This window comes from Chiloscyllium punctatum, chromosome 24, assembly GCF_047496795.1.
Source record: "Chiloscyllium punctatum isolate Juve2018m chromosome 24, sChiPun1.3, whole genome shotgun sequence".
Classification (NCBI taxonomy): Eukaryota; Metazoa; Chordata; class Chondrichthyes; order Orectolobiformes; family Hemiscylliidae; genus Chiloscyllium; species Chiloscyllium punctatum.
In genome coordinates, this window is record NC_092762.1 from 24,635,381 (window position 1) to 24,658,061 (window position 22,681).

Here is a 22,681-nt window from a genome sequence, read left to right on the forward strand (position 1 = left end):
ATCTGTGTGGACACAATTTGAAAGGATCGTTCACCCTGTGTAGAAAAAAGGACACTGATACCACAGAGAAAGCAGGGCAATGTGGGAACTTTTGGAAGGGAATCAATTAACCGCAGAAATGGAAACTCATTTAATCAGGAACACTGGGGAGAGACCGTCCACCAGTCCCGTGTATGGGAAGGGATCACTGAGCAAATCAATCTCCGGAGACTCCAGCAGGATGACATATCCCATCAGGTGTTCCGTTATGCTCTCAGTGCTGCTGTTAATCTCAACCAGCTGCCTGTTCCATAGCGTCAGTCAGAGTCATACAACATGAAACAGGCCCGTCAGTCCAAACGATCCATGCTGAACATACTGCCAAACTAACCCATTCCCGTCTGCTTCCTCCTTTACCGGCTGAGTGGTGATAATGCCCTTGTAGTTTTATGACTGTGTTGTTAATCCAAACCCCAGGTAATATTTTGGGGACAAAGGGTTCAGGTCCTGGCATGACAGATAGTGGAGTTTGAATTCAATAAGCACCTGGAATTGAAGAGTCTCGTGGTGACCTGAATCAGTTTTGTGGAAAACCCCATCTGATTCACTCATGCCAGTTCGGGAAGCAACCTGCCATATTCATCTGCTCTGTCCCACATGAGACTCCAGATGGATAATACCGTGGTTGACTCTTAAATGCCCTCTGGGAAATAACTGATGTACTAGGTATGAATAAATTTATTTTAAAAATCCCTCTTTCCCATTCATGTTTGGAATTAATTGCCCATTAAATGTTGCAAACATACCCTCATCCATCACTTCCTCAGCAAGTTAATTACACACGTAAAACACCGTCTCTAAAAAATGCCTTTTGTCTTTTTTTTTAAAAAATCTCTCTTTTCATCTTAAACATATGTCCTCTCGTCTTGAAATCCCCCTCCTGGGAAAAGGCTGCTATCGTTAACTCTAAACTTCCTTCTCAATAATTCATAAACTTCTGTAAGGTCGCCGGTCAAAACCCTAACCGAGAGTGAAAACAGTCTCAACTAGGAGAAAGTGAGAACGGCAAATGAGAGAACAGAGTCGAGAGTGTTGTGCTGAGAAAGCACAGCAGATCAGGCAGCATTTGATGAGCAGGAGAATCGACGTTTCGGGGAAGAGCCTGGTGAAGGACACTTGCGCGAAAAAAAATTGATTCTCCTGCTCCTGGGATGCTGCCTTACCTGTTGTGGTTTTCCAGCACCTGATCTCGAATCTGAAAATAGTCTCAGCCTATCCAGCCTTTCATTATAACTCAAACCTTCCACAGGCAACAAGTGTGTATACCTTTTGTGAACCTACACCAGCTGAATAATATCATTCTTACAACTGGGCGACCAGAACTGGACATAATATTCCAGAAGAGGCCTCATCAATGTCCTGCTAAACTTCAACATAACGTCCCAACTGCTATACACAAAGGACTGAGCAATGAAGGGAAGTGTGTTAAATGCCTTTAAACCATCTTGTCTGTAGGTGATGCAAATTACAAGGAATTATGTACCTGCACACCGAGCTTCCGTGTTCTCCAATATCGGCAAAGCCATACTCTTTATGTTGTACCAAAATGCAATACCTGCCATTTATCCAGATTGAACTCAATGCTACATTTTTCAGTCCAACGACTCATTGGATGAAGATCCTTTTGAAACTGAGATAATCTTCTCCACTGTCTGTAATTCTGGTGTCGCCTGCAAACCTACTAAGCATGCCTGCTGTGAGTTCCACTGTTTTCTCATATAGATCAATGATTCATATTTACTTGTAGTGGCCGTGATTTAGCAGTGTGCAGATCATACAACAGTTTGTCATGCAATTAACCATGAGGAAGATAGCCGCAGACTGCAGGGAGATATCAAACAATTTGAAATAAAAATGGTGAAAGCAATTCATTCCAGGGAATTGGGTGATAATGAAGCAAAATTAAACTTCAAACCAGCTGCCCACGCTCCAGCTGTGGCACTCAGCTGTCTCCGCAAGATGCACTGTAGATTGCTGTTATTATAAACGGGAACACATATTCCCTGCTGCCCCGCCTTTGATCAGAAGCACTCCCAACCTCGGAATTGCTTGTGCCTCTAAACCATCATAGAAACACCATGCATTCTCCGGTTGCATCACTTGAGCCGTCGATTATCTCTGCGACCTCATTCCCATCCCGATTTCAAGTTGCATCTTCTCGACTGCGCCACTCAGTCCCTCTGATTCTGGGGCTAGGAACTGGGACTATGTGGCACCACTGGTTACTGGCTTGTGTCGGGAAACTCGTGAAGTAGCCGATGTTGAACTGCATTGCTGTTGAAGTATACATTTCAACAACAGCTTGGTAACAACAATGACTGCAGATGCTGGAAACCAGATTCTGGATTAGTGGTGCTGGAAGAGCACAGCAGTTCAGGCAGCATCCGAGGAGCAGTAAAATCAACGTTTCGGGCAAAAGCTTTTCATCAAGAATACAAGCAGAGAGCCTGAAGAGTGGATAGATAAGTGAGAGGAGGGTGGGGGTGGGGAAATAGAAGCATAGAGTACAATCATTAAGTGGTGGAGGGGATGAAGGTGATAGGCCGGGAAGAAGGGTGGAATGGATAGGTGGAATAGAATATAGCGGGTAGGACAAGTCAGGACAAGTCATGGGGACAGTGCTGAGCTGGAAGTTTGGAAATGGGGTGAGGTGAGGGAAGGGGAAAGCAGGAAACTGTTGAAGTCCACATTGATGCCCTGGGGTTGAAGTGTTCCGAGGCGGAAGATGAGGCGTTCTTTCTCCAGGTGTCTGGTGGTGAAGGAGCGGCGGTGAAGGAGGCCCAGGACCTCCATGTCTTGGGCAGAGTGGGAGGGGGATTTGAAATGTTGGGCCACGGGGTGGTGTGGTTGATTGGTGCGGGTGTCCCGGAGATGTTCCCTTAAGCGCTCTGGTAGGAGGCGCCCAGTCTCCCCAATGTACAGGAGACTGCACCGGGAGCAACGGATACAAAAAATGATATTGGTGGATGAGCAGGTAACAATAGCTGCACTGTCCCCGGAGTCTTTGATGTTTTGGAGAAATCTATTTATCTCAGCCTTCAACACATTAATGATGGAATCACCACAGCCACTGGGGGAACCGATGTTAAACGGTCAGCCCATTCTGAGTTCCCATATATCTGCCACTGTTCGCTCAGCACTGATATTGTGTATTTCTTGATCTGCCTAACATTTCTTATGATACTTTACTTATTACATATGCTTAGCGTGTTTGTCTGTGATTTGCCATGATCGTATAGTGGTTAGTACTCTGTGTTGTAGCCGCAGCAACCTCGGTTCGAATCCGAGTCACGGCAGTAATTGCTTTATGTGTCCCAGTCTTTTGTGAAACACAAAAGGAATCAGTTGTTTTAAAGTTTTGATTTTCTCCATGGTGATTTTTTTTTTCATTCAAGCTCTGCTCGCTCACATCTCTGTGTTTCATATGTCAGAATTCAAATCCACCTGTTCTCAGAGATTTCTTCCCTCCTACAATCACTAACCGAACTTTCCATCCCATACCCCCATTTCATTAATTTGGAGATGTCGGTGTTGGACTATGGAGTACAAAGTTAAAAATGACCCAACACCAGGTTATGGTCTTACAGGTTTAATTGAAGCACTAGCTTTCGGAGCGCAGCTCTTTCATCATGTGTCTGTGGAGTCATTTCCTATTTCACTAAGGCATTGCAGAATCTAACACTGACTCTCACATTGATACCGATCAGTCTGTGTGGCTGTCGTCACTGTTGTTGGGTGAACGTGCCCGAACCCCACCATCGGGACCTGCAGACCATTTGATCCATTTGGTTACCACTGTTGTGAGATCAATACTCATGTAGCAGCTTTTACTGATATGGACCAGATATTATTGTTGCGGGGTGGGGGGGGGGGGGGGGGGGGAGGTTAAGCTCAGGAAAATGGCACAGAACAGTATCGGGGAAAAGTGACTTAATTGGATAAGATAATTTTCACTGCTTTTCTGCAATGGCCAAGCGCTATTACCACTGCACACTGAACTGTTAATTCAGACACCAGGGACCTGGGTTTGACTCCGACCATTCTAGGTGGTAGAATTGGGATTCAATAAATATCTGGAATTACGAATCTAATAACTCCTATATATCCATGTTCAATTATTGAAAAACAACAAAGCCATCTGACGTCATTTAAGGAATGAAACTGCCATTCTTACCTGCTCGCGCCTCCATGTGACTCCAGACTTACTACAAGATGGTTGAGTCTCAACTACCCGCTGTGCACTTAGGGAGAGCAATCAATACTGCCGAGACAGCGACGCCCTCATACTGTAACAGAATAGAAAAAAAAGTTCATTAGGCCCTAGCTAGATTACTGTGTGCAGTTCTGCAATTCAGAGTACGACATGGATGTGATCGCACTGGGAACGTTGCAGTAGAGATTCACTGGGATATTGTCTGGGCTGAAGAGTTTTAGTTGTGAGGAGAGATTGGACAGACTGGGGTTGTTTGTCGCCGAGCAGAGGAGATTGGAGAAAACATGACTGCGATGTACTAAATACTGAGGGATATGGATAGGATAGACTGAAAGAAGTGTCTATTGATGGAGAGATCGAACACTGGGTCCAAGAGATTTCGGGAAAAGGCAGAAAGGTTTGAGTAGATTTGCGGAAAGGGTCAGAAGGGCGGAAGTCATTCTAACCTTTAAAAAAAATTCAGATGTGAATTTATGATGTCAAAACATGTAAGATTATGGGCTAAACGATGGAAAACTTGATTCAGGTCGTTAAGCAGTTGTGTTAGACAAGTGCGGCCACAACAGACTGAAGGGTCTCCTTCGATGTTGTTGTCCTCCATAGTATCGTGGTTAGTGTCCCCGCCTGTCACCGGACTCAGTTCTACACTGGGGGCATTGTAAAGGTTTTTAACCTGTCGCTATGTTCCCAGTGAAGGTTATTCATGTTTGGCTTTCCATTCTCGATGGGACATGTCTCAGGAAGAACAGTGCTGTCTGAATCAGCTGGGGAAGGACTGCAGCTCCTGGGGAGACAGTGTCAGTGAAAGTGCAAGCACGTTACTTCTGCAAACTGCAGAAGTTTGTGTTTGTGTTGCAATGAAAACAATTATATAGAGTTGTTCCTGACTCATTTGTTTATTTAAAGCAGGAATCTGAGGAAGAAAATAGAGTAAACCCATTCAGACCTGAGTGCAGTAACATTTCCAGCAGAACTACTGAGGTTGTACAGCGTAGAACCGCGTTGGATGCATTGAATTCGGGTTGGTGGGCACAGCTTGCTTTCACTAGGCGGAGTTGCTAGTGTGTAAAGCCATTACACATGATGCAAGTAGTGTTCAATGTGATGGTACATTTGTTCATTGGTTCGCACTGCTCTTAGGTCTGTAGGTTAGGTGGATTGGCCATTTTAAACTGGGCTGATGTGTCCAGGGAGTGAATTCAGTAAGTTAAGTGAAATAGCCATGGGTAACACGGTGATAAGGTCAGCAGTCACACGATGTCAGGTTTTATTCCAGCTGGTTTATTTGAAATCAGAAGACAGAAGCCTGCAGGGATAGAGACGGGAGCGGGTTGAGATGGTGTTCAGAGTCTCCCTATAGACTCGATTGGGTTAATTGTACTTTCTGCATTGGAGGGAATCTGTGATTCTATCAGAGAGGACACTGCCAGCGTTTACTGGGCTGCTAAGACATTAGAGACGATGCTGACGGCGTTTAGTGAGGATGGAGTTTTATTTATTTGTGTTTTGGAAAATTTGAAACTAAACCAACGAAAACCAAATGGAAGTTTTCCAGATGATTTGAGGTTTGGAGAGAGTAAATATGTGGTAAATTCACTCTTTCAAGTTCATAAATTTCTGAAAGTCAAGATTTCAAACCATCGATGTAGGACTAATAAATGATGGGAACAGAATTTCTGTCACTCAGACAATCCGTTTCCAAAATATTTGGAAAGGCACAGTTAGATACACAGAAGCAGTGAGTTTGACCAGGAGAGAGACAGCGTGTGGCCAGGTAAAAGTGTAAAGGAGGGTGTAGGGGATAGAAGGTGCGAGGAAACAAGGTCTAATTTGGACGACTTCACATGCAAAGAAATATCGGAAACGAATGCAGCTGAGTAAGATTCAGCAAGAAAACCTCAGAATTTTGAAAGATTTATATTAATATTCCACATGAAACATTATAAATGGAACTGAGCAGATTTTGTATATTGTCAAGGAAAGCTATTCCATCATGAACCGGAAGTGACCCGTCTTTTAGAGATCCATTTCCTGCTTTAATCCCAAGCCTTAAAGATGGGAGGACGATCGCCAGGATATTGGGTTCATTTGATACCCACTGAAATCTGCCAAAGTAACTGAGCATCAAAACTGGCATCTTGTTTTGTAGTTCAACCTTCTGTTTTTCACATCAGTATTTTGTTTAAGCTGAAATAAATTCGGAGCAAAATTGAATACAACATTAAGCGTTCCATTCATAAAAATCCAATTCACTTCCGATCATTGGAATGAACAGAGTGAAGTTGCAGCAAAATTAATAAAATGAATCGAACAAAACTGCATTTCCGGGAATTTTACCCAGTTCAGGTTCAGCCATATGAGAAAGACCATCGAGCTAAAACATCACCTTCACTTCTCTCTCCATATATACTTCTTCACGTGAGAGAGAAACTATCTGAAGAAATTATGCGTCAAGACAAAATTTGCGTGTGAATGTGACGGGAATTTCATGTTTGCTGGTTCATTCTGAGACAGTTCCGACTCGAAATAAATCAAGGACAAGGTATTCCTTCCAAGGACGGGCTCAATCCCTTGGATTTTGCTGGTATTATTATTCCGCTGAAAGCAGAAACATAATGGTGTGGATTCGATTCGGCTCAGAGAATTTCTTATCGCCTAGGTGCACCAAATGTGATCTTGACGGGGTCACATGTGAGCCCCTTTGCAATGGGCTTAAGTCTCCCAGGTGTTCAGGCGACGGGTTTCTCTTCCATTGCGCATGTGTGGATTTGAATCCTTCTCTGGCTGTTACTTCCATCATAAGCAGCTGTGGTTTCCCTTTGTGCCTCGCATCTTTAGGATACTTTGGGTGGAGAATCTTGCTCTTGCCCTTCATTGCAACGGAGATTTGTGATAAATCGATATCTCATCAAAGTCGAAGTAAAGCAATTTGATTCTGTTGTAAGTTACATTGGGATAATGAAAAGGAGTGCAAACGTTTCTTTCCTCCTTTCATTCCATCTTGACTTTCTATGAATTTACATCGAATGAAAGGGGAACAAAAAAGGAGAGATCGGGTGCAATAGCTTATCCAGAGGGCTTGTGAATTTTAATGTCACACTCCACCAAAGTTCTGATCAGTATTTTAAACAGTCAATTGAATTGGAACCGCAGAAAACCTTTCCAATGAAATGAATCTTTCATTCTTTCACAAATTTTTGCTGTGTGAATCATACCACGATCCAGCATCCAGCGTGGTCACCAAGTTGGCAACAATATTAGATCCGCCAATTTTCTTTAGCAATCACAACATCTGCACATACCCATCTGCGGTGTGCCCAGTGCCATTTGTTGTATCCAGGCCACAGCACATTTCCTGTTCATGACCTTATGAGCTTAGTTCCTGATCTGTCTGATCAGTTTGAGAAACCTTTTCTATCACTTCATCCCATCCTCTCAGAATTCTAAAGGTATCAATAAAATAAGACGTTAGACCAAATGATGTAGGATTGGAAGTCGGCCATTCAGCCCATCGAGTCTGCTCCACCATTCAACGAACTCATGGCTGATCTGATAAGCCTCAACTCCATTCTCCAGCATAGCCTCGACAAAACTTCACCGTCTTTCTGGTTAAATATCTGTCTGGCACAGTTTGAAAATACACAACAACTCACCCTCAATAACAATTTCGGAAGGAGTTCCACCGATTCACTGGCCCCTGAGCAAAGAAATTACTCCTCATTTTTGAATTAAGTAGGTAATATCTAATTCTGAGTTCATGTCCTCTGGTGCTCTCCTCATACCAGAGGGTGAACCACCTGCCCGTAACTACCCTGTCAAGATCCCATGAATATTGAACGTTTATAAATGTTATTATGTGATTATAGAGCTCCCCTCCGTCTCCTTTGTTTCAAGGAGAATAATCCCAGCCTAACCAATCATTCCACGAAGCTCCATTTTCTCCAGTGTTTACAACATGTTCATTAATCTCTGCTGTCCCCTGCAGCGTCCTTACATATTATTACAGCAGGAGGAGACATTTATGCGAAGAAACGGTTGAAATTTCAAGCACAGACGGGAATTGGAACTTGAAATCAGACAGTGACTGGAATCAAATTGGTCCACACAAGGAGGAAATAGAATAATGATCACTCTGACAAATGAGAATTTAATCATATCTCATTGACATTCAATAGCTTTACTGTAAACAAATTACCCCGTGTAATCTTCCACAGAGCTATTATTCCAGGGGAAAAGCTTATCGAAACTGGCTACATAAATACTTTGACAACAATAACATGTTCTTGAGACATTTTTTTATTATAAACTCAACTCATTGTTCTGTGAATCCTACATCATTTGCAAGGCACAAATGAGACGTGGAATATAACTCTCTCCATTTACCTAGATGGCTATAACTTCAATAACACTTAAGGAACTGGACACCGTCCACGACAATGCAGTCACTTGAGTGTACCCTCTTCAACACCTGCAATATTCATTCCCTTCACCGCTAAGGCGCAATTGCAGCAGAGTGCACCACTATAAGATGCACTGGAGTAAGTCATTCGGGCATTTTGACAACCTTCAAAGCTCAACAGCTATACTGACTATTTAACAAGGTTGGAAGATGCAACGAAACGCCACCGTTTTCAAGTTCCCCTCCAAGGCCCATAGCACCCTGACTTGGAAACGTATCAGTGAGAAACTCATTGGTGAAATGGTCTTGATGGGCAAAGTTGCATACTTCAGCCTTCCATCTTTTATCTTACAATTTTAAGAAAAATGTTGATTTATGCCGTGACCAGACTTGTGTTCAGTCCTTTAGCTGTTCCCTAAACTGGTGGTTGCTAAAGTTCTGCTTTCATCCACAGTCTGTGGTCAACAATAGAAAATATCTGAAAATCCTCTCAATCAACAGACTCCCCTTCAGATTAGAGTGGTGTTGGAGAAGCACAGCAGGTCCGGCAACATCTGAGGAGCAGGAAAAATGGACGTTTCAGGCAAAAGCCCTTCATCAGGAATGAGACTGGGAGCACATGGGATGGAGAGATAAATGGGAAGGGGGTGGGGCAGGGGAGAAGGTAGCTGAGAGTGCTGTAAGTGGATACAGGCGTGGGGTGAACATGATATGTCAGAGAAGTAGGTAGAGTGGATAGGTGGGAATGAATATACACAGGTGGGACAAGTCAGGCGGATGGTGTTGAGCCTGAAGGTGGGAACTGGGGTAAGGTAGGGGAGGGGAAATGAGGCAACGGGTGAAGTCAAAATTGATGCCATGGGGTTGAAGAGTCCCGAGGCGGATGATAAGGCTTTCTTCCTCCAGGCATCGGGTCGTGAGGCAGTGGCGATACAGGAGGCCCAGGACCTGCATGTCCTCGGGAGAGTGGGAGGGGGAGTTGAAATGTTTGGCCATGGGGCACTGGGATTGATTCTTGCGGGTATCCTGGAGGTATTCTCGGTAATGCCCTGTGAGGACACATCTCCTCTCTCCAACTTAGAGGAGACTGCATCGACAGGAACATATACAAGAAATGGCATGTGTGGAAGTGCAGGAGAAACTTTGATGGATGTGGCAGCCACCATTAGAGCCTTGGACAGAGGTGAGGAGGTAGATGTGGGTGCAGGTTTTGCAATTTCTGCAGTGACATGGAAATTTATATTTCCCTCCCCACCCCTATCCACTTTTCACAAAGACTGTTTCCTCCACTACTACCTCGTCAAGCCCAGGCCCTCCAATGACCCACCCTCCCCTCACGGCACCTTCCCCTTCCACCACAGGAATTGCAAAACCTTCACGCACATCGTCCCTCTCACATCCTTCCAAGGCTCCAATGAGCCTTCCACATCCATCAAATGTGCATGTGCACTTCCACACATGTCATTTACTGCATCTGTTGCTCGCGATGTGGTCTCCTCTACATTGGGGCCTACAGACACATTCTCGGAGAGCGCTTCAGAGAACATTTCCAGGGCACCCGCAACATTCAACTCCAACGCCCCATGACCCAAAACATCAATTACCACACAACCCCCCGACTCTCCCAAGGACATGCAGTTCCTGGGTATCCTCCACCGCCATTCCCTCACCACCAGATGCCAGATCTTCCACCTAGGGACCCTCAACTCTAGGGCATCAACGTGGTCTTCATCAGTTTCCTCATCTCCTCACAGCCACCTTATCCGAGTTCCAACCTTCTATTTTGGCAACATCCTACTGACCTGTCCCACCTGTCTATCTTCCTTTACACCTATCCGTTCCACCCTCTTCTCCGACCTATCACCTTTAACCCCATCTCTATCCACCTCTTGCACTCTCAGCTAAATTCTTCCCAGACCCAGTCCTCCCGTTATTCTCTCCATCCTCGAGGCTCCGAGCTTTCTTCCTGATGAAGGGCGTTTGCCCGAAACGTTATTTGTTTCTGCAACTCGGATGCTGCCTGACGTGCTGTGCTTCTTCAGCGCCACTGTAATCTTGATTCTGATTTCCAGCACCTGCAGTACGCACTTCCGTCCATCTGTTTCCCCTGTCCATTGATCTTGAATAGGCCGTTGCTAAAGTTCCAGCATCATTTCCCTGCTCTTATATTCCCACCTGCTGTCAAGAACAGAAAGTATCTCCAACCCATCGAGACCACTTGATCCCTTGTCCAATCACCTTCAAACATTCTGAATGCCTACTCCAATTTCTCTTTTGTTACTGTTAACAGTCACACTTTCATCATTGTTCCTTCCCAAATTCATTATCACCCACTTCACTGGATTGAATTCCTTTCAGCACATTTTCTTGCCAATTGTTTCCAATCTCCCTGCAGTCTATGGCTTTCTTCCTCATGGTTAACGACATAACTAATTGTTACCTGATTTGCAAACAGCTAAATGATGACCACGACAAATAAGTAAAAATCGTTGACCTATATGAGAAAACAATAGAACTCATAGAAGCCATGGTTCATAAGTTTGCAGAGGACAGCAGAATTGGAGACTGTAAAGAAGGTGATCTAAGATTCCAGAAGGATCTAAATCCATTGCGTCTTTGGGCTGAAAAATGTCACATGAAGTTCAATCTGGAAAAATGGAACGTGTTGCATTTTGCAACATCAAATAAGAGTAGGGCTTATACAATTAATGATCGGGCGTGGCATCGTGTTGTGGAACACGGAGGCCAGGGATGCAAGTACATAATTCATTTTGTTTGCTTCATATATAGACAGAATGGTTCAAAAAAATGTCATCTTGCCTTCGATGCTCAGTCCTTTGAGCGTAGGAGTTGCTACGTTATGTTGAATTTGAATAGGACATTGGGTGATGCGTCTTCTGGAATACTGTGTCCAGTTCTTGTCGCCCAGTAATGGCAAGGAAATTATGTGGCTGGAGTCGGTTTAGAACAGGTATACCAGCGTATGGCTAGTGGGGAAGGTTTGAGTTATAACGAAAGGCTGGATCGGCTGAGAATATTTTCACTCGAACACTGGAGTTTGAAAGGCGCCCTGATAGAAATTTATAAATTATTGAGAGTTCGGCTGGAGTTAACTGTAACTGTCTTTTCTCCAAGGAGGGGCACTTCAAGACGAGACGGCAAATGTTTAAAGTGAAAAGAGGGATTTAAAATAAGACATGAGAGGCTTTTTTTTTAACAGAGGATGGTTTATGTGTGCAATTCACTTCCTGAGGCAGTGATGAATGAAAGTACATTTACAATATTTACAGGATAATTGGATCGATAAATGAATTGGAAAGTTTCAGTGGGATTAACAAAGCTATTCATTCATGCCTTGTACATAATTTATTGCCCAGAGTGAAGTTCAGAATCAACCACAATATTATGGATCTGGAGTCACATACCAGCCAGACCAGATAGGTATGACAGTTTCCTTCCCTATCAGGCATTAGTGAATCAGATCTACAACAACTGATTCAATATCATCATTAGACTCTAGGTATTTATTTAAATAAAATTCCAGCATCTGCCATGCCAGGGTTTGAACCCGTGTCCACTGAATTATGTCTGGACGTTCATATTAACAATGCAGTGATAATATCACAAGGGCATTATTAACCCTCAGCAGTTACAAGAGCCGTCAGATGAGACTCGATTAGTTTGGCAGTATGTTCAGTATGAGCTTGTAGGAGTGAAAGGCCTGTTTTCATGCTGCGTGAGTCTATGACTTTGACGCTATGAAACCGGCAGCTGGTTGGGATTAACAGCAGCGTTGACAGTTTTATTGATCTCCTTCTGGGATATGTAATCTTGCTGGTTACTCTGTAGGCTCTTCTGCTCATTGAGCCCTTCCCACACACGGGATTATTGAATAGCCTGTCCCCAGTTTGACTGAGTAGACGAGTTTCCACTTCAGCAGGTAATTGAATACCGCATTGCCCTGGTTTCTTTGTGATATCGGTGTCCTTGTTTCTACCCAGGATGAACGATTGGTTCAAATCATGTCCATGCAGTTGCAAGTCCCGTTGTCCATGTTGTGAATGTGTTTTGATTCTTAGTGATATACCCACAGGGTGTGGATGTTGCTGGTCAGGACAGCATTTCTTGTTCTTCCAGATTCGCTGCTGTCTCGCTGCACAGAAGATATGGATTGGATCCCAGTCTCGTGTGACTGTGTGCAGTTTGCACATTCTCTCTTTGCTTGTGTGAGTTTCCTCCCACAGTCTGAAGGTGTGCAGGTTTCTGGGATCAGTCATGGGAAATGAAGGGGAATGGAATAGGTATGGAATATGGGTCTGATAGGATGTGCTTCAGAGGGATGGTGTCGACTGGAATGGGCCGAATGGCCTGCTTTCCCAAACGGTCCTCATTCTTGGATTAAGGGTCAGCTATTTTGTTCAGGTCCTGGAGACACAAGTAGGCTGGATTGGGTAAAGATGGTAGCATCCCCTGTATTAGAGACATGCATGAATGGGATTGCAGGAAATTAAAGGCATGTTCTCTGTTCCTGAGATCAGGCTTCCATTCCAGGTTTTATTCATCGAACTTTAACATTACCAGTTCCGTGTGTGAGTCCCCAGGGATGAGTAGTTTATTATATAACCACAACACCACCTTCTCCAGGTTGCAGTATTTATTGGGAACAAGAAGCTGATTCTGAGCTGATGCGAACAAAAGCAGATGCAAATGTCAAAACCACTGATCCAAACAGGAAAATGAAATTTTGAACCTTGCAACCTCAAAGTTAAAGTCTCCACACGCTTTAGATGCGCCACTCGGCTGTCTCAGCAACATGTACTGTTTATGGTCATAATATTATAAATGGGGGCAAGTATTCCCTTCCGCCCCGCTTTTGACGAGGAGCTGTCCCAACCTCGGAAATACATGCGCCACTTTCCTGTCATTCCATCCCAGTTTCCAATTGGATCTTCGTGCATGCTTCACACAGTTTCTCTGATTCCAGGTCTGGAACGAGGATTATGTGTGATTGCCTGCAGCAATTGGTCCTGCCTTTTGTGGGCAAAGTGATGAAGTAGCCAATGTTCAAATATAATGCTATTGAAGCATACGTTTCAACAATAGTCTGCACTCTCCCAAGAGTTTGGAGAGTTTCATTAATCCCATTCTCCTGTACTCTCATTCATGGAATCTCCACAGTCTCTGGGGACACTATATTTAAAGATTCTGTTCATTCTACGTTCCCACATGCCTGTCGCTAAGTCTTGATATTGTACATTCTTCCTGACATTTCCTCTGCTACCATCCTGTTTGCAGTTTGCAAGCGTGCTATGTGAATGCTGTAACAGTTTAGTAGCTCGCATTCTGCGTTGTGATTGCAGCGACCTCGGCTAGAATCCACCTCATGGCGGTCAGTTCTCTCACAGTTTTACTTTTGGTGAAACACGGTCAGAAATTAATCGTTTTTACAAGATAATATTCTCCGAGGTGATGATCTGTTTGCCATCGAATTTTGTTCTCTGATATTTCTGCATTTCATGTATCAGGATTTAAACACAAACGTTCTCGAAGATGTCTCTCCCTCGCACTCTCTCTAGCTCTGTTTTCCGTCCCTAGACCCATTTGACTGAGACATTGCACAATCTAACATACACTTACACGTTGGTACCGTTGCACTCACTGTTGCTGGGCGACCATGCCCCAATCTCTTCATTGGCACCTTCAAATCATTCGATCCGTTTGGATATCGTGGCTGTGAGATCAATTCTCTTTTAGCAGCTTTTACTGACATGGACCAGAGATTATTGGAGCGTGAGGCTAAATAAAAGGGCATAGGGAATATCTGGGGAAAAGAGATTCTATTGGAAAAGATCCCCCATGGGGGCTTTCTGCGATAGCCCGGTGGGATTATTCCTGGGTTGTAAACACAGCAAAGCCAGGTAATGTTCTGTGGAGTCGGGTTGGATTCCCACCACACCACGACGATGATAGTATGTGAATGCAATAAATGCCTAGAATTAAGAATACGTTGTCTGAAAAACCCATCTGTTTCACTGACATCCTTGAGGGAAGGAAACTGCCGTCCTTATCTGGTCTGGCGTGACTCCAGACCGGAAGGCAATAAAAGCTGCAGAGCTACCCCCGATGCTGTTACAGAATGGAAATATGTTCATTCGGCTCAGTGCTAGAATTGTACAGGGATGAGATCGCACTGGGAGAGTTGCAGGAGAGATTCACTCGGATAGTGTCGAGGCTGAAGAGTTTCAGTCATGAAGGGAGACAGGACAAACTGGGGTTGTTTGTCACCGTGCAGAGGGGTTTGTGAGGGGTATAGATAAGGTAGACTGAAAGAAGCGTTTCCCATCGATGGGAAGGACGATCACAGGAGGCCAGAAATTTAAGGAGAGAGACATAAAGGTTTAAGTAGATGTGTAGATAAGCGGTATAGGCCGGCGGGTGTTCGAATTTGGAGCACACTGTCTGTTAGGGTCAGAGAGGCAGCAACCCTTATAACCTGAAGGAATATGCAGATGTGAATATGTTCTGCCAATACCTGTAAGGCTATGGGCTTAACCATTCGGGTCGTTAAGCAGTTGCTTTTGACAAATGCAACCACAACTGGCTGAAGTGTCTCCTTTGAAACTGTTGTCCTTGTTAGAATCGTGGTTAGTGTCGCCGTATGTTATGCAGGAGTTCAAGCTCAATTCCTGGCTGGGGCACTGTAAATATTTTAAAACTGTCGCTCCGTTTCCAAGTGCGGGTTATTAATGCCTGTCCTTCCATTCTCCATGGGAAATGTCACAGGAAGGACAGTGCTGTCTGAATCAGCGTGGGGAAGGTCTGCAGCTCCCGGCGAGACAGAGTGTCAATGAAAGTGCAAACACGTGACTTCCGCAACCTGCACCTTGTGTCTGTACTGGAGTCTAACCCATTTAATAGAAAGAAGGAGGAAGCTGAGGAAGAAACAGGGTAAACCAATTCAGATGTGAGCGCAGAAACATTTTCCGCTGCATCATGAGGAAAACTGACAAATGGCTCCGAGAAAGAGTTTGTCTTTCAGAACTGTTCGTTCACAGAGATGTTTGTTGTTCCACTCAAGCCCTTAAGAAATTGAATAACAATTTAACTAAGACTTGAAATGTTAGAACACACCAGGCGATGAGTCACGTCTGGAAACTGTGTTTTCAAGCCAGATGTTTGATAACTGATAATGATGCATAGGCTGAATGGCCATTCGCCATGCTTTTAAAACCTCGATAACTGTCATTTCTCAACTGAACAAAATAGGCAAAAACAAGTCATCAAGAAAAGTTCCAAGCATTGCATATGTCGTCCTTGGTGCGAACGTGCTGAAATGCAGCTGTCTCGCTGCTATTTCCCAATGTTGATTTCCAGTCAGGGAAAAAAAAAACATTGTTGGTCCTTATGGAAATCTGAAATAGAACATGAATTCCTGACATTACAAAACAGCAAAGGTAGCAGTTCTGTCAGAGTCAGTGAGAATTTCATATCAGAGATGAAATCAAATTGGAAGAAACGCTGAAATAAGCTGCCTTTTCCTGCTGAGACTCAGTACTACAAAATAATCCTTATTGAAACATAGAGGTATTTTCAAGGATTTAATAAGTTGGATGCAGAAAGTTTGGTTCTGTGACCAGAGCACCTCGTATCGAATGACTTGGAGATGCCGGTTTTGGACTGGGATATGCAAATTTGAAAATCACACAACCCCAGGTTATAGTTTAACAGGTTTAATTGGAAGTACTAGCTTTCGGACCACTAATCATTCATCAGGTGATTGTGGAGTGCACATTTGTAAGACACAGAATTTATAGCATATGTTTGCAGTGTGATGTAACTGAAATTGTACATTGAAAAATGGCTTGATTGTTTGCTCAGTCTCCGATCTGTTTTCATGACCATGTTAGCTTCGCTTTTTCATATGCAAAGCGCAAAGCTTTTTTTATTTTAAAGTTTCATTCTCAGGTGAAGTTAAACAACTGGTGTCTGCCCCCCTGTGCTGCTGTCTGTTCCATAATGTTTAGACTGATTCTAATTTATAAAAATGAGTTACCAGAGACTTACATGGATTCATGAAGTTTTTGAGCAAAGTACAATGTAACTCTGCAAGTACAAATTCACCCCACAGACGGATATGTGTGTGTGTGTGTGTGTGTGTGGGAGGGTCTCTGTTTGTCGATAGGGCAATGGGATCACCTGTACTGTGACATGAACCCAATGACCATGGGTACCGAATTTAGCTATCAGTCTCTGTGGGGGCACTTTTAGCTGCTGCCTGTTCCGAAGACCGCCTTTGAGGGTTGTCACCCAAAGATCCGAGGTCAAATGTCCTGGATCACTGAAGTGCTCTCCACCTGGGAAAGGGTACACCTGTCTGTTGATTGATGTGCAGCGCCCATTCCGTTGTTGTAGCCTCTGCTCGGCTTCACCAATGTACCATGTCTTAAGGCATCCTTGTCTGCAGCATGTTGTTTTTTTTTAGATTAGCGTCAGTCTAAACATTATGGCATGGACGCAGAACACACGGACTAACACCTTCAACATATTATCTGTGCTGACACTAATTGGTTAAGTCCACCTGAGAATGTAAGTGTTAAAAGAAAGTTTTTCGATTTACATAAGAAAGAAATGAACCTAACATCGTCATTCTAACAGTTAGAAGACTGAACAAGCAATCAAGGTATTTTTCCAATGTATAATTTCAGTGACATTACACTGTAACCTTTCGCTATAAATTCTGTACCTTACCACTGTGTACTCCACAGCCACCTGATGAAGGAGCAGCTCTCCAAATGCTATTGCTTCCATTAAACCTGTTGGACTATGACCTGGTGTTGTGCGATTTTTAACTTTGTATTAGAGTGCGGATCTCACAATTAAAACAGAGATGAAGAAGCATTTATTCTCTCAGACAGTTCTGTATCAGTGGACTTTCTTGTAGCAGAAGGCTGTTGAGGAAATGTCATTAGGTGTATTGAGGCTGAGATTGGTAGATCTTCAAACAGCAAAGACATCAAGCATTCTGGCGAAAGGCAAAAATTGCAGTTCAAGGTTATCAGATCAGATATGAAACCATTCAATAGCAGAACAGACTTGATGGTCTGAATGGTGACTATTTTTTCCTAAAATTGTTGGCCTTAATATGAAGCTGCAAAACCGACCTGAGTAAAACGTGCCAAATTTTTAAAAAAGTGTGGTCCCTCGGAGCACTGAACCGAGGTGCAATGTACAAAGAACCACACACAAAGGGCAGGCAATATTGGGTCATTGATCCGTCGTGATCAGTATACCAAGGTAAACAGGAAAACCGATATTCAGTGTCTACATTGAACCTGGCTCCACGAGGCATGTGGTTAACTCTCACAAACCACTATTCCCCTTCCGTTTTCCTGACGCCCCCTCCGTTCTTGTTTTAAACTGATTGAACTTCAGGCAATTGCAAATGACATTGCTGATGTGGAACTGAAGCATATAGAACATAGAACATTACAGTGCAGAACAGGCCTTTCGGCCCTCGATGTTGTGCAACCCTGTCATACTAATCTGAAGCCCATCCCATCTACACTATTCCATGTACGTCCATATGCCTCTCCAATGACGACTTAAATGCACTTAATCTTGGCGAATCTACCACCGTTACAGGCAAAGCTTTCCATGCCCTAACTTCTCTCTGAGTAAAGAAACTACCTCTGACATCTGTCTTGTACCTATCTCCCCTCACTTTAAAGTTGTGACCCTCGTGTTTGCCGTCCCCATACTTGGAAAAAGACTCTCCCTGTCAACCCTATCTAAACCTCTGATTATCTTGTATGTCTCTATTAAGTCACCTCTCAGTCTTCTCTCCAACGAGGACAGCCTCAAGGCCCTCAGTCTTCCCTCATAATACATTCCTTCTACACCAGGCAACATGCTAGGAAATGCCCTCTGAACCCTTTCCAAAGCGTCAACATCCTTCTTATAATGCGGTGACCAGAAACGTCGACAATACTTCAAATGTGGCCGTACCAGATCTTTGTACAGCTGCAGCATAACCTTCTGATTCCAGAACTCAATTCCTGTATTAATTATGGCCAAAACACTGTTTTCCTTCTTAACAACCCTATCAATCTGGGTGGCAACTTTCAGGGATTTGTGTACATGGACACCGAGATCTCTCTGCTAATCTGCACTCCCAAGAATCTTACCATTATCCGAGTACTTTGCATTCCGACTACTCCGTCCAAAGTGTATCACCTCACACTTGTCCACATTAAACTCCATTTGCCACCTCTCAGCCCAGCTCTGCATCCTATCTATGTCCCTCTGCAACCGACAACATCCTTCGTCACTATCCACAACACCACCGACCATAGTGTTGTCCGCAAATTTACTAACCCACCTTTCTAAGCCCTCATCCAGGACATTTACAAAAATGACGAATAGCAGTGGACCCAACATCGACCCTTGTGGAATGCCGCTAGTAACTGGACACCAAGATGAACATGTTGCATCAACTACAACCCTCTGTTTTCTTTGAGGGAGCCAATTACTGATTCAAACTGCTATGTCTCCCACAATCCTCCACATTTTGTATAATAGCCTACTGTGGGAATCTTATTGAACACCTTGCTGAAATCCATATACAGAACATCAACCTGCTTACTCTCATATACCTGTTTGGTCACTTTGTCAAAAAACTCAAAAGATTCGTTTCGGCACGACCTACTCTTTACAAAACCATGCTGACTGTCCCTGACAAGATTATTCTTTTCTAGATGATTATAAATCCTATCTCTGATAATCTTTTCCAACGCTTTACCAACAACTGAAGTGAGACTCACTGGTCTGTAATTACCAGGGTTGTCTCTACTACCCTTCTTGAACAAGGGAACCACATTTGCAATCCTCCAGTCCTCAGGCACTATTCCTGTAGATAATGATGATTTCTAGATCAATGGCACAGGCTCGGCAATCTCTTCCTTTGCTTCCCAGAGGATCCTAGGATAGATCCCATCTGGCCCAGAGGACATGTCTATTTTCACACACTACAGTATTTCTAATACCTCTTCCTTGTGAACTTCAATCTCTTCGAGTCTAGATGCAAGTATCTCTATATCTTCCTCGCCAACATTTTCATTTTATATCGTGAACACTGTCGAAAAATATTTATTTAGTGTTGCCCATGTCTCCTCTGACTCCACACACAACTTCCCACTATTATTCTTGATTGGCCCTAATTTAACTCTCGTCATTCTTTTATTCCAGACATACCTTTGGAAAGCCTTATGGTTAACCCTGATCCTATCCGCCAACAACTTCTAATGTCTCCTCCTGGCTCTCATGTCTCCTCCTGGCTCTTCTGAGCTCTCTTATTAGGTCATGCAGGGAAACGATTCTGTCTGCTGCACATCATTCTGCTTCGAAATATCAGGCAGTATTTCATATTGATTACTGTAAACGTTAACCTTTAACAAGTCATGACAGTGAAATCACTGAATCCTCATCACTATACTACCAGGGAAGATTTCTGTTAAAATCACCCTGGACACCAAGAAATTCGCCATTCTATTCTCCCATCCTTCTGTGCGTGATCCCCTCGGCCCTATTCCAGTCTTGTTGGTTGGTTTACAATACTGAGGCTATCCAATCATCTTTGCATTTCAGTTTCTAAAGGATGAGATCTTCTCTCTGAGCTGGCAATGTGCTTGCTCAGTGGTGATAACACTGTCCTTGTAAACTAGAAAAGTGCTTGAAATAGGTCATTCCTGTTTTTCATTCAAAGAACTTGAGGCAAACCGTTCGGCAGGACAGGAAAGAGCGGGCGTGAGCAGTGATCAAGTTTAGCAGCAAGAACGAGGTGAGGCAGTATAAACTACAGAGTAATGGAACACTGGGATGAGAGGGGCTGAATGCTTCCTTTCTTTGCTGTAACCAGACCTTGGTGTTGAACTCTGAAATGGGATAATATCAGACAAGTCGGTGAAATCTAACATTCTGCTTGTTTTCTCCCGACGCCCGTGACACACTTGGGGAAATGTGTCTCCGTGCTTCAGTCTATGGTTAAAAATGGGGTTCAGTTCCCATCTCAAACTTTAATCCCATTTATTGTGTTTTACGAGATTAAAACGTTCCAGAGAAATTAGCCCTCAGGTGAAACGTCAGAGTTTCCAAGGTTACAGACCAAGTGTTGGGAAACGAGATGAAGGGACCCAGATCTGTGCTGTAAACACGCGATAATTCAATCATTTTTGAGGGGAAACATATCTGCAGTGACATAATTCCAAAAACTGTGTTATGAAGAAACGGTGCAACTGCTTCTGCCCTCATCCCTGGTGGTCTAGTGGTTAGTATTCAGCGCTTTAACTGAGTGGCCTGGGTTTCATTACCGTTCAGGAAATCAGGACTTCTTGTTCCTGATGCAGAGAGCGCAGCTCTACCAGGAATCTGTTTCATGCCTTCGATCAGTCAATACCCCAGCTCATCAAAGAAGGGAATAGTGCCTTCCCTCTCTCTGCACAGACGGACCGTTAATCCTTCATTCTCCTCTGATTCCACTTCCCAAAAAGTTTCAAAATATTGTCAAAACCGAGTCTCAGCTATTTCTTTTCTGCCTTTTCATACATAGGAGCTGCAACGATTGAGTGCGTTGGTTTCTGAAAACGAAACGTACCTATGTGCAATGTATTAGGCTCTTCCAGGATTGCCTTCTCTGACAACGGTGGGACATGACTGATGTTGTCTATGATATGGAAGTGCCAGTGTTTGAGTTGAGTAGACAAGGTTAAAAATTACATAATATCAGGGCAGAGTCCAGCAGGTTTATTTGGAAGCACTAGCTTTTGGAGAGCCGCTCCTTCATCAGGTGGGTGTTTTTCTGCAGAAACTTGGTGTGTGTGTCAATATGCGCGATCTTTTGGAAGATCATCTGGACTTCAACCGACCGTTCGTGGTGTCGACGGTACCCATGACGTGGAGGTGTTGGTGTTGGACTTGGGTGGATACATTTAATAATCACACAAAGCCATTTTAGATTCCAACAGTTGACAAACACCTGATGACGAAGCAGTGCATGGAACACTGGTGCTTCCAAATACGTCTGTTCAATACCATCTGGTACTGTGTGATTTTTACTCTGATAGCATTTGGTAATGTTTAACTGATCGAAGACAGTGAAAGAATTTTCGCTCGTGAAGATGAAAATTTCAAATATTATCCACCTCAGCATTACAAAAATGATTAGGTTGGATGTGTGATGAATCTCCACAATGCGCTTGCGCAAAGTAAAAGTTGAACTTACAACCGCCTGATGCGTAGCCAGCTATACGAATGGTTGTGCCACTGGCCAGATGCACAGATGAGGTTTTACACGCTGCAGAGCTGTGGTGTTAACAAGGACATGAGCAATAGCAGTAACAGTCACAAGGTGAACAAAGAACAAAGATAATCACCATCATTGATTCACTTCAAATAGTCCTCAAAAAACGACCATTCACAATCTGATCAGCCAATCAATGAGGTCACTGCTGATCTTGGAAATTGCAACTGACTTTGCTACGTTTTCCCCAAAATTTGAAGTAATCTCCATCCTAATCATAACATCGCATATACCCAAAAATTTTCACCTTTAGATTACGTTAGTGACCTGACCGTATTTGCTGGAAATGAGTGAAAACGTCCTTCCGGTGATATAATCCAGTGCAGAGATGGCCAGAAATGAAAAGACAAAGACATGAAACATCACTCCCATTTCTCTCTGTACCAATGCGTTTTCCTGAGTTGAATATTTGCAGGACTTGACTTTACTATCTAAAGAATTAATTATTTTCCCGGGAAAGAGTCTTCATAAATCAATTAACATTTGCGGTGTTGAAACATATTTTACTTTAGATTAAAATCGTTGAATATCCTTTCCCCCAGCCTAATGTCCCAATCCTCCCTCCTCTTCCATGTAAATACAAGTTGATCCAGGTGATGTTGGAGCTCCCAACCTGACGTTCCAATGCTCCTTGCTGCTCCATGTCAATAGAAACGGCTCGACCTGAAGTTGGAGC

General features: G+C 43.6%; 1 non-coding gene across 1 annotated transcript; it reads left to right on the plus strand.

Annotated features, from left to right (window-relative positions):
- Positions 1-3,263: 3,263 nt before the first annotated feature.
- On the plus strand, positions 3,264-3,335 carry trnay-gua (transfer RNA tyrosine (anticodon GUA)). The gene has a single exon. It is a non-coding gene; the product is annotated as a tRNA-Tyr (tRNA).
- The last annotated feature ends 19,346 nt before the right edge of the window (positions 3,336-22,681 follow it).